The sequence below is a fragment of the Lutra lutra genome, chromosome 10 (assembly GCF_902655055.1).
Source record: "Lutra lutra chromosome 10, mLutLut1.2, whole genome shotgun sequence".
NCBI lineage: Eukaryota > Metazoa > Chordata > Mammalia > Carnivora > Mustelidae > Lutra > Lutra lutra.
In genome coordinates, this window is record NC_062287.1 from 85,140,223 (window position 1) to 85,152,311 (window position 12,089).

The 12,089-nt window shown below is 45.4% G+C and overlaps 1 protein-coding gene across 3 annotated transcripts in view; it reads right to left on the minus strand.

The window, feature by feature from the left end:
- LOC125078876 (uncharacterized) overlaps positions 1-12,089 on the minus strand; it is a 172,325-nt gene that overhangs the window by 135,260 nt on the left and 24,976 nt on the right. Inside the window, exon 1 of one of the 3 annotated variants that reach the window (XM_047692107.1) lies at positions 6,592-6,612. The exons of the other annotated variants lie outside the window; for them this stretch is intronic. The gene's annotated coding sequence lies outside the window, so the exon portion shown is untranslated. Of the gene's footprint in view, positions 1-6,591; positions 6,613-12,089 lie in introns of those variants that run through there. 3 annotated transcript variants of the gene reach the window in all.

Consider the following 12,089-nt stretch of genomic DNA (forward strand, 5'->3'; position numbering starts at 1 on the left):
TGAAGACTCCTGATGGCAATCAGTGGGAGTCAGACAGATTTTTAGGCAGGAAGCTAGTCTGGACGGGGTACCTGAGATAGGGAGGAAGCTCCTGTTCTTCCTTGGGATGCTCTTTCCATCCCTGGATCTGCTTCCTGCCTCATCTTGCAGAAAAAATACCCTCTTCCAGAGAAGGTAGCCACACAGTAAAGGCAGAGTGGTACCCAGAAAACCAGATGGCCTAATTCAGAGATTTCCAAATATGGCCACAGATCATAATCTTTTGGAGCAGCTTTTTAACATACAGATTCCGCGACCTACCCTGCAGGTCATTACTGAAGCTGTTCATGCAGCTGGCTGAGAAGATTCAATTAAATGAACTTATTCTCTCCAGGACACATGAACTATAATGTCGGTTATTTATGCTTAGGATTGGCTTGTTTTAGGTAAGATAGACTTATTGTGAATTAATTCTCTTTCATTGATTTGACTCATTGGTTACCACCAGGAACAAGCCTTTTTAGTTCCTTGTGCTAACTTAGCAGCTGCTAGAGTGTGGTTTTGATAGGCACAGGTTAAGGAGAAGAGAAATACAGGTCGGGTAAATGAGGTCATTAGCAATGCCTTAATCCTTACCATGTTGGTTTCTGGCCATGTCTGACTGACCTAGTCATCGGTAACTACCAGTAATATGTAATGACTTACAACATTCTGAACGCTTACCTAGGAGACGTAGAAGACCCACGGTCACAAGAGACTGAATGGAGCTTGCCAAACTGTGTTTATTGACATAGAAGGTACTTGCAATGCGATTAACTGACAGAGGATCTGTTTCCAGAAAAGATTTAACAACAACGACACCAGAAACAAGAAACTTCTTATGAATCAATAAGAGAGGCAAAGACTATCCATTAGAAAAATAGGCAAAGCATATTATGAGGAAGCACTCCGCAAGAAGGAAATCTGAATGACCTACCCAACTATGCAGTGATGCTCAGGGAAATAAAAAATGAGATACCATTTGATACACACTAGATAACATGGGCGGTAGCAAGCCTGGGGAAAAACAGAAACTGCAGTAGAGCGCTGTTGGGGGTAAACAGCCACAACCACTTCAAAGAGTATTTTGAACAGGAAAGCGGAAGGAACAGGAAAGCATCATTCGTAATAGCAAAAGAAGTAAAACAACTTAACGGCTCATCAGTTAGATGTATACATGTCAAAATGAATAAATCTCAAAAAACACAGTGTTGAAGGGCAAAAGCATATCCATGGTAAATGCAAACTATAAAATTCAAAATAATACTAAATATTATTTACAGACACACACAGATGCGGTAAATACACAGGATCACGCCTGGGAGTGTGACATAGGTATGACATGCCATCTTTAAGCAAGGGAAAGGAGTGAAAGAGGGGGGCAGAGCTTTGACTCTCATTACTCTATGTTCATTTTTTTTTAAATGTTCATCTATTCTTTTTTTTTTTAAGACTTTATTTATTTGACAGACTGAGATCACAAGTAGGCAGAGAGGCAGGCATAGAGAGAGGAGGAAGTAGACTCCCCACTGAGCAGAGAGCCCGATGCAGGGCTCGATCCCAGGACCCCAGGATCATGACCTGAGCCGAAGGCAGAGGCTTTAACCCACTGAGCCACTCAGGCGCCCCACTCTATGTTCATTTTTAAAACAGACAAAAGAAATCTGAAGCAAATATGGCACAATATGAAATCTGTATTGTGGACACATGGGTTTCTAGAAAATGATTTTCTTTCCTGGTTGTTTTAAACATTCAGTAATGTTTGCCTTTCAAATGAACTTAAAAATAAGAAGGCACATTAGAGAATTTACGTGTCCATGTATATTTCAAGATACTGGAAATTCAGACCTTAATTGTTGACACTCACTATCTTCACTGACACAACTCAACAGACGACTGGGTGAGTGGTAGACAGAAAGAAGGAGGCACAGATGGGTGAGAGGACGGATGGATGAATGGATGGGTCATCGATGGATTGATGGCTGGACAGACTGACACTGGGACACAGAGCTAGAGATAGAAGAAATAAAGTAGCCTAGAGAAGTGAAAAGTTTTAGTGAAGTCACATAAAATGAAGTGCTCAGGTTTGGGAGTCTGAAATCCCAGCTCTGCACCCCCTTGGCTGCTACCTCGGGTTGGGCCACCATGTGAACCGCATGCACAGACAACCATGTGAATGATGCCCCCTGGAGTTGTGCGGTGCCCCAGCCCTGCTGGGTAAGTCTCTGGGCTGTGAGTCCTCACTGCTTTACCTGCCTCACAGGTAGGAAAACTCAACGAGACAATGTATGTGAAGTGCTTAGCACAAAGCCCAACACACAGTAAGGAGTCGGAATATGGCAATTATTACCCAGGCAGTACTAGCAAAATGGACACCAAGTCCAACGTTCAAGGATAAGTTAATGTGCAACGGTAGCCCTAGCAGCTATCTCCTTAGAATTTAAAAAAATCACACACTTGCAGTAGAAAAGTACCATATGTACCTTGCATCTACCTAGTCTGTTTGGCTGATCTTCATGACTCTTGAGTTTTCCAACAGGCACTGGAGTGTGCTCAGCCAGCAGCCTTCCCAGCCGCAAGGGAGGGGGGTTAGGCTGGGCTGTGGGGGCCCAGATCCTCACCCTGATGCCATCAGAGCAGACGGACCTTTCTGTGCCCTTAGATACAAGGATCTCTTGGCTAATGTAAGAGATGAAAGAGATATTAAGACTTTGTAAACATAAGCCCAATTTTATGTGAAGCCCTCCACAAAGCATCTATAAAATGCTCACGGTGTAGACACATACACAATAAGCTGAGCCTTGATGTGGTGTGGCATGCAGGGAGAAGGGGGGGCAGCAACACGGGGCCGCTGGAAGCCGTCTCTTCTCCGTTTCCACTGTCATAGTGCAGAAACTGATTTCATAATTAAAAATAAGCTGGCTTATACACACACTGCAGACTTCACATATGATTTTCTTGAAGGGCGCCTCTTTCAGCCATCTATTTCTATGGCTAGTTCAGTCATCTATTTAAGCCCAAATTTAGTGCCTTAAAATCCTAAGAATTGACTATTTCTCTTGATTCTGCACTTGGCTGGGTGGTTCCTCTGCTTTTCTGGTGGGCTCACTCATCCTCCTGCCATCAGCTGGGGAGTCACCTGGACCAGAGGGTTCGAGATGCTTCCTTGTGTGTCCAGCACTCAGGAGCTCTCTTCCCCACTGGCTCTCGTCCTCTGGCAGAGCAGAGCAGCCTCTTCCCCTGGTGTGCTGAGGGGAAGGACCCAAGAGGACAGAAGGGGCAGTTTCTTCACCTGGTTGTCTTAGGGCAAGGACCCGTGAAAATGAAAGTGGGAGCTGCGAGGCCGCTCAAAGCTGGGCTGGGACCTGGTCAGCACCGCTTCTACCCCATCGCCCCATTCTGATGGTCTTAGCAAGTGAAAGGGCCACCAGATTCAGGGGGAGGAAAAACTGATTCCACCCCCGAATGGGAGAAGCAGCAGAGGCCAACTGCACAAGACGGCAGCAGAAATGGTTTCAGCTGCCTCAGAAAACAACCTTCCACAGAGCTCTCGGAAGTCCAGCAAAGGCTGGTCTGGGCTTCTGTGTATGATTTATGTAAAAAAAAAAAAAAGTCCATGGTTAACAAAGAAAAGTTTGAAACCCACTCTGCTAAAGCCAAAGACCAGAAAATAAAAATAGGAGTGGGCAGCAATTGTTTTTTCCTCCTGGAGAAAAGTCTTCCTGGTGGGAGCAACAGGGTTCCTGAGGAAGCGAGATTTCTCCTCCACTGAGCAGACCGTGGAAGTCATATCCATGTGACCAATGACGATGGTGAACAAGTGACTTAGGGGAGGAGGAGAGCGGGGTCCCCACTAGAGCAGGTACCTGAGACTTGTCCTCGCAGACCACAAAGCAGGATGCTCTGATGCTCGTGTGGAGACAGGCCAGGCTGCCCAGTGAGGGGAGGAGGAGAAGGTGAGCCTGAGCGCGCTGGGGTGAGGGAGCAGCGAAGGAAGAGAAGGCTGGGCCAGCAGCAGCTGCTCGGAGTCAGAGATGCCCTTCACCGGAGGGACAAAAGGCTGAAAGGTGACCTTCCTCTGGCATTCCTCCCTTCCTCTTCCGGAGAGAGAAAAGGAAAAATGAGAAAGAGGCTTTGTCAAAATAGCAGAGCCATGTTAATATAATAATAGAACCCTAAGTAAATGAGGGGAGAATCTATAAATGCCTTGACAACTCAAAAGAAGACAAAGAGGAAAAAAGAAGGGAACAAAACAACACTGAGCTTCAGACAATGAGCAAGCCACCCCCCTCTGAGAAACACTTTCCCGCTCCCTCTGTGCGGGTAGGTGGGCACATAGAGTCACACTTGTATATGTGGGTTTATAATTGGTTTCATTTTATTCCATAGCAAAATGGGTTAATAGTGCGTCCATATTGTGACAACATTCTCTAGCAAATGTCCTAATTAGGAACCCTAACTAGCTTTCCATTATTTCAAAACTATCCAAATCTGGGTAGACCCCAAAGACCATCTGGAACCTGGACATATGCCCGGGCAGCAAGGGACTGTCCTTCATTAGACCTCTCCATGTCCCACCTACGTGAAAGAGAGACAGAGTGATGGAGAGTTGGGAGGAGAATACTCTGGAAAGCAGCATTCCCTGCTCAGACATTTGGCTACATGATTTCATCTTCTCTGCAATTGACCATGTTCATAAAACTTCAAAGAAGATTTTTCTGGTCCTTTGGCTATTTCAAATTAACTGGGACAAGCATTTATTTAAGTATGCATTGATGTCTGCACACATACGCGGAACACTCACCCGAGAAACAGCAGAAAGTACTGCTGCTCTTTATTTTATCTTTAAACTATTTCAGTTTGAAAGGGAAGCTTTTTAAAAATCAAGAATAACTTCAAAATCCAGAGGGAGAAATTGCCAATAAAGTAAAACCACTCACATTGATTTATCATTGTATTTCTGCAACCATTGCTTGCTTCAGTAGCTTGTCACTGGAGTGGGTGGGGGGGTGGTATTCATCGGGATCTCACATCGCATATAAAAATCTGATATGGATTTTAAAATTCAATCATAAAGCTCCCCCAAGTGGATAATCTTTAAACTACACCAAGAAACCAGCCAGGGTATCTAGGATGGCAATCGAGACTGAGTCCCCAAATATGCTTTTAATGGGCAACGCTGACCTGACTTATCCATCATTTTGTACATAATTTAATAAGATCAGCACCCTGGGAAAAGAACTCTATAAAATGGAATCTGCAAAAACACTCCCCCTGGCTTCCTGGGAACTTGACGGGGGCTAGAAGCTGCCTGTGGCTATGCAAGATCTTACCTGGACTCAGAGGGTGCAGGATACAGTGATTTACAGCCACTCAGGGGTGGAAAACCCCCTCATGGCCTCTCTGGAGAAGCTCCCTGGTCCATTTAATTGTGTTTCTTATTCCACTATCTGGGCTGATTATACTGAATTACTTGGCACCCCTGTTAAGCCTGTCACTTAGATTCCAGAACAAATTAAGTTTGTTGAAGGCTTTGCTCTTTCTCTCTATTAAAATATTCATATCTACTCTAACAACCTGATAAAAACTGGCTAAAAGCCTTTATGGTATCCCCAACAGGGAGTGCCATTTTTAATGAACACGCAAGCATCATAAATAAAAAATAACTGGTCTTAATAAAGAATTGATAGAGAAGCTCTGGCCCCAGATAGGTGTCAATATAGCAGCTACACACAGCCTTGGGAGACCCAGTGCAGCAAATGAGTCTCCCAGAGCCTGAAGGCATCCAAGAGCAAACTCCAAACAAAGGCAGAATCAATGGAATTCCCAAATAACTTTCCATAAAATCACTGAATCTTGTGGGTCTCAGTGGACGTGGATGGTAGAGGGCGTCCAGGAGGCCCCTCCGGGGACCATAAGAAAGTGGTGGGAGGGGCGCCTGGGTGGTACAGTTGGTGAAGCAGCCAACTCTTGGTTTCTGCTCGAGTTGCGATCCAGGGTCGTGAGATCGAGCCCCCCCATGGGCTTCACGCCCAGCGCAGGGTCTGATTAAGACTCTCTCTCTCTCTGCCCCCATCAAATAAATAAATAAATAAATCTTTAAAAAAAAAAAGAAAGAAAGAAAGAAAGAAAGCATCAGGGGAGTACAAAGGGCATCCAGAGTACGAAGGGCATCCGGAGGTAACAACAGTGACAGCTAATGTTTCTTGACCGTTTACCAGGTACCAAGCATTATCATCCCAACGACTCTGCTAAATTGGCAGTCTTATCCCCTCCTCACAAATAAAAGCAAACGGAGTATATATAAGTAGCCCAAGGTCTGAATTCCAACCCAGGTTGGACCCTGATCCTGAGTCCCTAACCACTAATGGCTTTAGAAACACTGCTTAAAACTCCCAACTCATTCCAATTAGTTCTGGGTAAAAGGTGGGACAGGAACTCAGCAATCACGGACTCCTGGCCTCCTTCCCACCAAGCTAGAGGACCGCTCGCTCAGCCCCACCCCTTGGTCCCACCCGAGCGCTCAGGACTTAGATTCATAGGCTCCAGAAAATTAACTAACCATATACTCACGGGGCCTCTGGAGTCACAGCAGAACTGGAGTGCTGACTCTGTCATCCGGGGATGGGGAATCCCATTATTTCAACTCTCTGAGCCTACAAACCGTGTCCATTCAACAGGGATGACAGTCTTAACTGTTCACACCAGCTCTATTCCAAAAGGGTTTCAGGCAGCTGATAACACCTACTTCACTGAGCGGTGGTCCGAATGAAATAGAATTTTATTAGCTATTTATGACAATGGTGCTTGTTATGACACAATCTCCAAGAAGAGCCCAGGCCAGCACCTGGCTCACGGCGGGCTGGCGGTTAACGCTGCCTTCCGGCCCCCATGCCCTGGACCACTCACAGAGCTCCAGTTCCCCAACAAGGCCCTTCCCAGGGCTCCCATGCCCGAGCTACCACCCCACCCTCCTAAGGCTCCCAGAGCACAGCTCTCATCCCTCTCATGACCTGGTGTCTCAGGATGGTGAAATCAACAAAAAGAAGTTGAACCAATTCTAGGTTCTTCTCACTCCTCAAATGCATTCCCAGAAAAAGGGCTTAATTGGCCAAAACTATATAGTTCGAGTGGTGGCCCCTCCAAGAGAGGTTTACCTCACTTAATTCTAGACCTCCTTTCCAAGCAGTAGGCGTAGGACAGAGGGAACCCTCCCCTGAGGTCGCCCAGTGTGCGACACCCAACAGAAAAACAGAAGAAGGAGCCTTACATTCAGGGAGTGGTGTAGGCAGTCCAGACAAGCAAACCTGTCTTTGATCGTACTGTTTTCCTGTTTTGTTTCATTCTGAGTTTTAGACAAGGGCCATTTTCTGGAATGAGAGCACAGGCAGACTGCTTGTCCAAGCCAAGTCATGTAGCCTCAGCTTTCTTATCCATAATACAGGGAGAGTGATTAATCGTCTCTCATAAGGTGGCTGTGCAGATGAAGTGAAATAATCTGTGTAAAAGACTGGAGGGCACCCAACATACAGTAAGGGCTCCACAATATTTAGTTTTTATTATTGGAGCTAAAATATAAAATAGATTGCGTTAGCCTTGGCACCTGGCTGCCAGTTAGAACACCACTGCTGATAAGGGAGAATATATTCTAAGGTAAAAATCACAGATTTACAATGAACTCTTTTTTTTTCCTAAGATTTTATTTATTCATTTGAGAAAGAAAGAGACAGGGACAGAGAGAGAATGAGTGGGAGGGGGCAGCGGGACAAGCAGACTCCCCACCAAGTGAGGAGCCAATGCGGGGCTCTATTCCAGGACTCTGAGATCGTGACCTGAGCAGAAGTCAGATGCCCAACCAACTGAACCACCCAAGCACCCCTAAATGAACTCTTGACAACTTCAGTTGTTATGAAAATAAGAAGTTACCACTGAACTCTTAATCAGCTAGAAAAAGATTGCCTTTTTAAAATCAATACCAACATGTGGGTCATGTATCAAAGACAGGGTTGCAACACACATGATCTTTTCCTTTATCCAGTGAGTCCGATGTGATTAATGTTTAAAAAAGAAAGTAGGCCTCTCACAGCATGTGTCAAAAGTTTCTTAGGGTCAGGGTGTTAGAGAACCTCGCCACCCCCAACCCACACCCCAAGGCCATATTCAAAGTCTAAGTGGCATTAGGGACTTTCATTTCAGCAACTGCTAACAGCTATATTGCTAAAAGTTAGATACATTTCTCAACAGACCGTGGGGGTCAGAAAGACTATTTCTTCCATTTTCCACATAAGTCAGAACCTTCGAGGGGCTACAGCCAAGGGGCCCAACCCTGTTCTCATCTCAGGGGGGAAGGGGAAAGGTCAGGGTTCTTCTTGCTCAAAAATATCTCCCCTGTGGGACACATGGCTGGCTCAGTTGGTTAAGCAGCTGCCTTTGGCTCAGGTCGTGATCCCAGGGTCCTGGGATCAAGTCCTGCATCAGGGTCCTCGCCCAGCTGGGAGCCTGCTTCTCCCTCTGCCTGCCGCTCCCCTTGCTTGTGCTCATACACACACACACACACACACACACATACTCTCTCTCTCTCTCTCTCTCTCTCTCTCTCTCTCTCTCTGACAAATAAATAAATAAAACCTTTAAAGGGGCACCTGGGTGGCTCAGTGGGTTAAAGCCTCTGCCTTAAGCTCAGGTCATGATCTCAGGGTCCTGGGATCGAGTCCTGCATCGGGCTCTCTGCTCAGCAGGGAGCCTGCCTCCTCCTCTCTCTCTGCCTGCCTCTCTGTCTACTTGTGATCTGTCTCTGTCAAAGAAATAAATAAAATCTTAAAAAAAAAAAAAACTCCCCTGTAATCCTACCAATTGGTTTCACCGAGTCTACCAAATTCTCCTCTAAAGAGTGAATACTACATAAAAAAGAAATCTAAGAGGAGATGCTCCATTGTGTAACACTGGTTTTCCCTAGGTGGTAGGATTGTGATTGGGGTTTTCTGCTTATTTGTTTATCTGTATTTTCTAGGGTTTGTTTTTTTGTTTGTTTGTTTTTTGTTTTTGTTTTAACAGTGAACAATTAAAAGTTAATTTTGATTTTAAAAAGACCTTTTGTAGATGGATTAAATAAATTCTATTTGGCAGGAATCCCCTTTAAAAAGGAAGAAATGAGATGGGGCGCCTGGGTGGCTCAGTGGGTTAAGCCGCTGCCTTCGGCTCAGGTCATGATCCCAGGTCCTGGGTTCGAGCCCCACATCTGGCTTTCTGCTCAGCAGGGAGCCTGCTTCCTCCTCTCTCTCTGCCTGCCTCTCTGCCTACTTGTGATTTCTCTCTGTCAAATAAATAAATAAAATCTTTAAAAAAAAAAAAAAAGGAAGAAATGAGATATCACTCCACTATCATTCAAGTGGCAATAACAATAACAAGTGTTGACAAGGACTAGGAGAAACTGGACCCTCCTATCCTGCTGGCAAGGAATGTAAAATGGTGTGGCCACTTTGGAAAACAGTCCAAGTTTGACATTAAGTTACCATCTGGCCCACAACATCCTACCTCAGTATATATTTTAGAGAAACGAAAACATAGAGCCACGTAAAAATCTGTACACAGGTGTTCACCCAGCATTATTCATAATAGCCAAAACGTGGAAACAACCCAAATGTCCACCTGTGGACAAACAGATCAATCAAATGCAGGCTAGTCATACGGTGGAATGTTATTTGACCAACTAAAGCAATGAAGGGCTGGATACACACTGCTACATGGATGAACCTTGGAAACATGCTAAGTGAACGGAGTCACAAAAGGCCACATAGTCTATGACACCATTTATAGAACACATCTAGAGGAGGCAAATCTGTTGCGACAGAAAGCAGATCAGTGGCTGCCTGGTGCTGGGGGATGTGGCAGGCAATGGAAGAATGGTAGCTCGAGGGTACAGGCTCTCTTCAAAAAGAGATGATTGCATTTATTTGTGATATGCTAAAAACCAGTACGACCCACTTTAAATGGTGGACTGTATGAAATGTCAGTGACACCGCAATGAGACGGTTATCCCAAAATGAAAGAAAGCAATCCAAGCAGGATGGGATTATTGACGTGTATGAGGAGGGAACTGCTTTGGATCAGGGGCACGTGTGGGAGTCGGAAGTCCCTGGGGAGAGGGCACCAAAGACAGGGTGTGCTATGCAGCCAAATGATCAGTCCGCACAGGCCTTGCTCCGCTCATACACACCAACCAATCAGTAACCCAGAGCATTCCTGCAGCTCACCCTGAGCATGCCAAAACTATCAGAAGGAGAAAGGCAGAGTCAGGAATCAGAAACCGACTCCACCGAAATCACACAACGTCAGCCGACTCAGCAGTGATTTCCCAGACCTGGCTGTTCATCAGAATCACCCAGAAAGTTTGTGTGTGTCTCTGCTTGTTTTGAAATATAGACTGCTGGGCTTTCCAATGCAGAGATTCAAATTCCATGGGTCTGGCAGATACCTAGGAATCCTGCACCTTTTAAATATGTCCTCCATGTTTCTGACCATAAACCAAGCATAGGAACTTCTGGATGGGAGGACAATCCCTCTTAAGATATTTTTGAAGGAAATAAGAATAACACCCTTTTTAATTGAAAAAAAAAAAAAAAGCCTTTAGCTTCCATGCAAAGGCAATACATAGAAACTGCTTAATAATATAATTTTTGAATCCCTGGTGCAGCTACAAGCCAAATTTTTAAAAGAATACAAATATTCATGTCTCCACAACTCAGCAATTGTCAGTTTTAGTGAGGTGTTCCAATCAATTCTTCTAAATTGTTCCTAAACCACTGCTTAAACATCACAGACTCTAAAAGCTGAAGATTTGGATAAGAGTCAACTCTCCCATCATAGACAAGATGAAACGTCAGCCTCGGAGATGAAGGATCCTTCCCACCCGGCAAGCTGACCCAGATGAGGACCCAGGCAGGGGTGCTCCCAGTCCTGCCCGCTCTCTGACGTCAAGAAGAGCTCACACTGAAGTCTTCAGTTGCAGTGAAATTAGTCTCTGCAGATGCGAAGAAATGGCATTTAAGCAATAACACAAAACTATGGAATCCAAGACGCATTCTAACGAGAAAGAACCTGAAGGACTAGGATCTACAATGTACAGGTGACCTGGTTCCACAAACCACAATGAACCAACAAAAAATGATGCTGGGGGGTGCGGATTGAATTGGAGCCTTCTGAGAGAGGTGAGTATTATACTCTCAGACCCAAACCCAATGTCCACTGTAAATTACACAGGGGGTGGTTAGGGGGCATCACTGGAACTGTTGCTGCCCCTGCAAAGGCTGAATCACATTCACTGTCCAAGCTGATGTCACCTGTACGTTTTCCCAAGGCAGCCACAAAGCAGCAAGGAGCCCCTCCTGCATGCAAATGGAATGGAATACTGGGTTTGGGGTTTCTTGGTTGGTTTGTTTGTTTTAAAGATTTTATTTATATATTTGGCAGATAGAGAGATCACAAGTAGGCAGAGAGCAGGCAGAGAGAGGAAGGGAAGCAGACTCCCTGCTGATCAGAGAGCCCGATGCAGGGCTCAATCCCAGGACCCTGGGATCATGACCTGAGCCTAAGGCAGAGGCCTCAACCCACTGAGCAACCCAGGTGCCCCATGGGTTTGGGTTTTTAAGATTTGTCACAGGCATGATTGTAACAGCCAAGTCCCTGCTGACTTCTCTCCCCCCCCCCGTCCCCACCCTGCCTGCCGCTGAAACCGGGAAAGCAGATGAGTGTGTCACATCAGGGCACAGCCGTCTCGTGGTGTTCTGAGACCTAAGAGCAACGGTGGTTCACTTACAGGAGCGAGGAGACATTCTTGGCGTAAGAGTGAAACTGTGGCACAATAAAAAGCGCAGGACTTCAATCAGAAGACTGAATCTGTGTGCTGATTCATCTTTTATTCACTCCAGGAATTCGGTCATATCCGTTAACTGCTCCAGTTGTTGTTTACTCCCCCACACAAAGGAAGGAACAGTTGCCCTACTTACTGTTCAGCTCAGTTGAATGCCTATTTGTAAAAAACATAGAAACTTTGCTAAACTCTATACTCCATG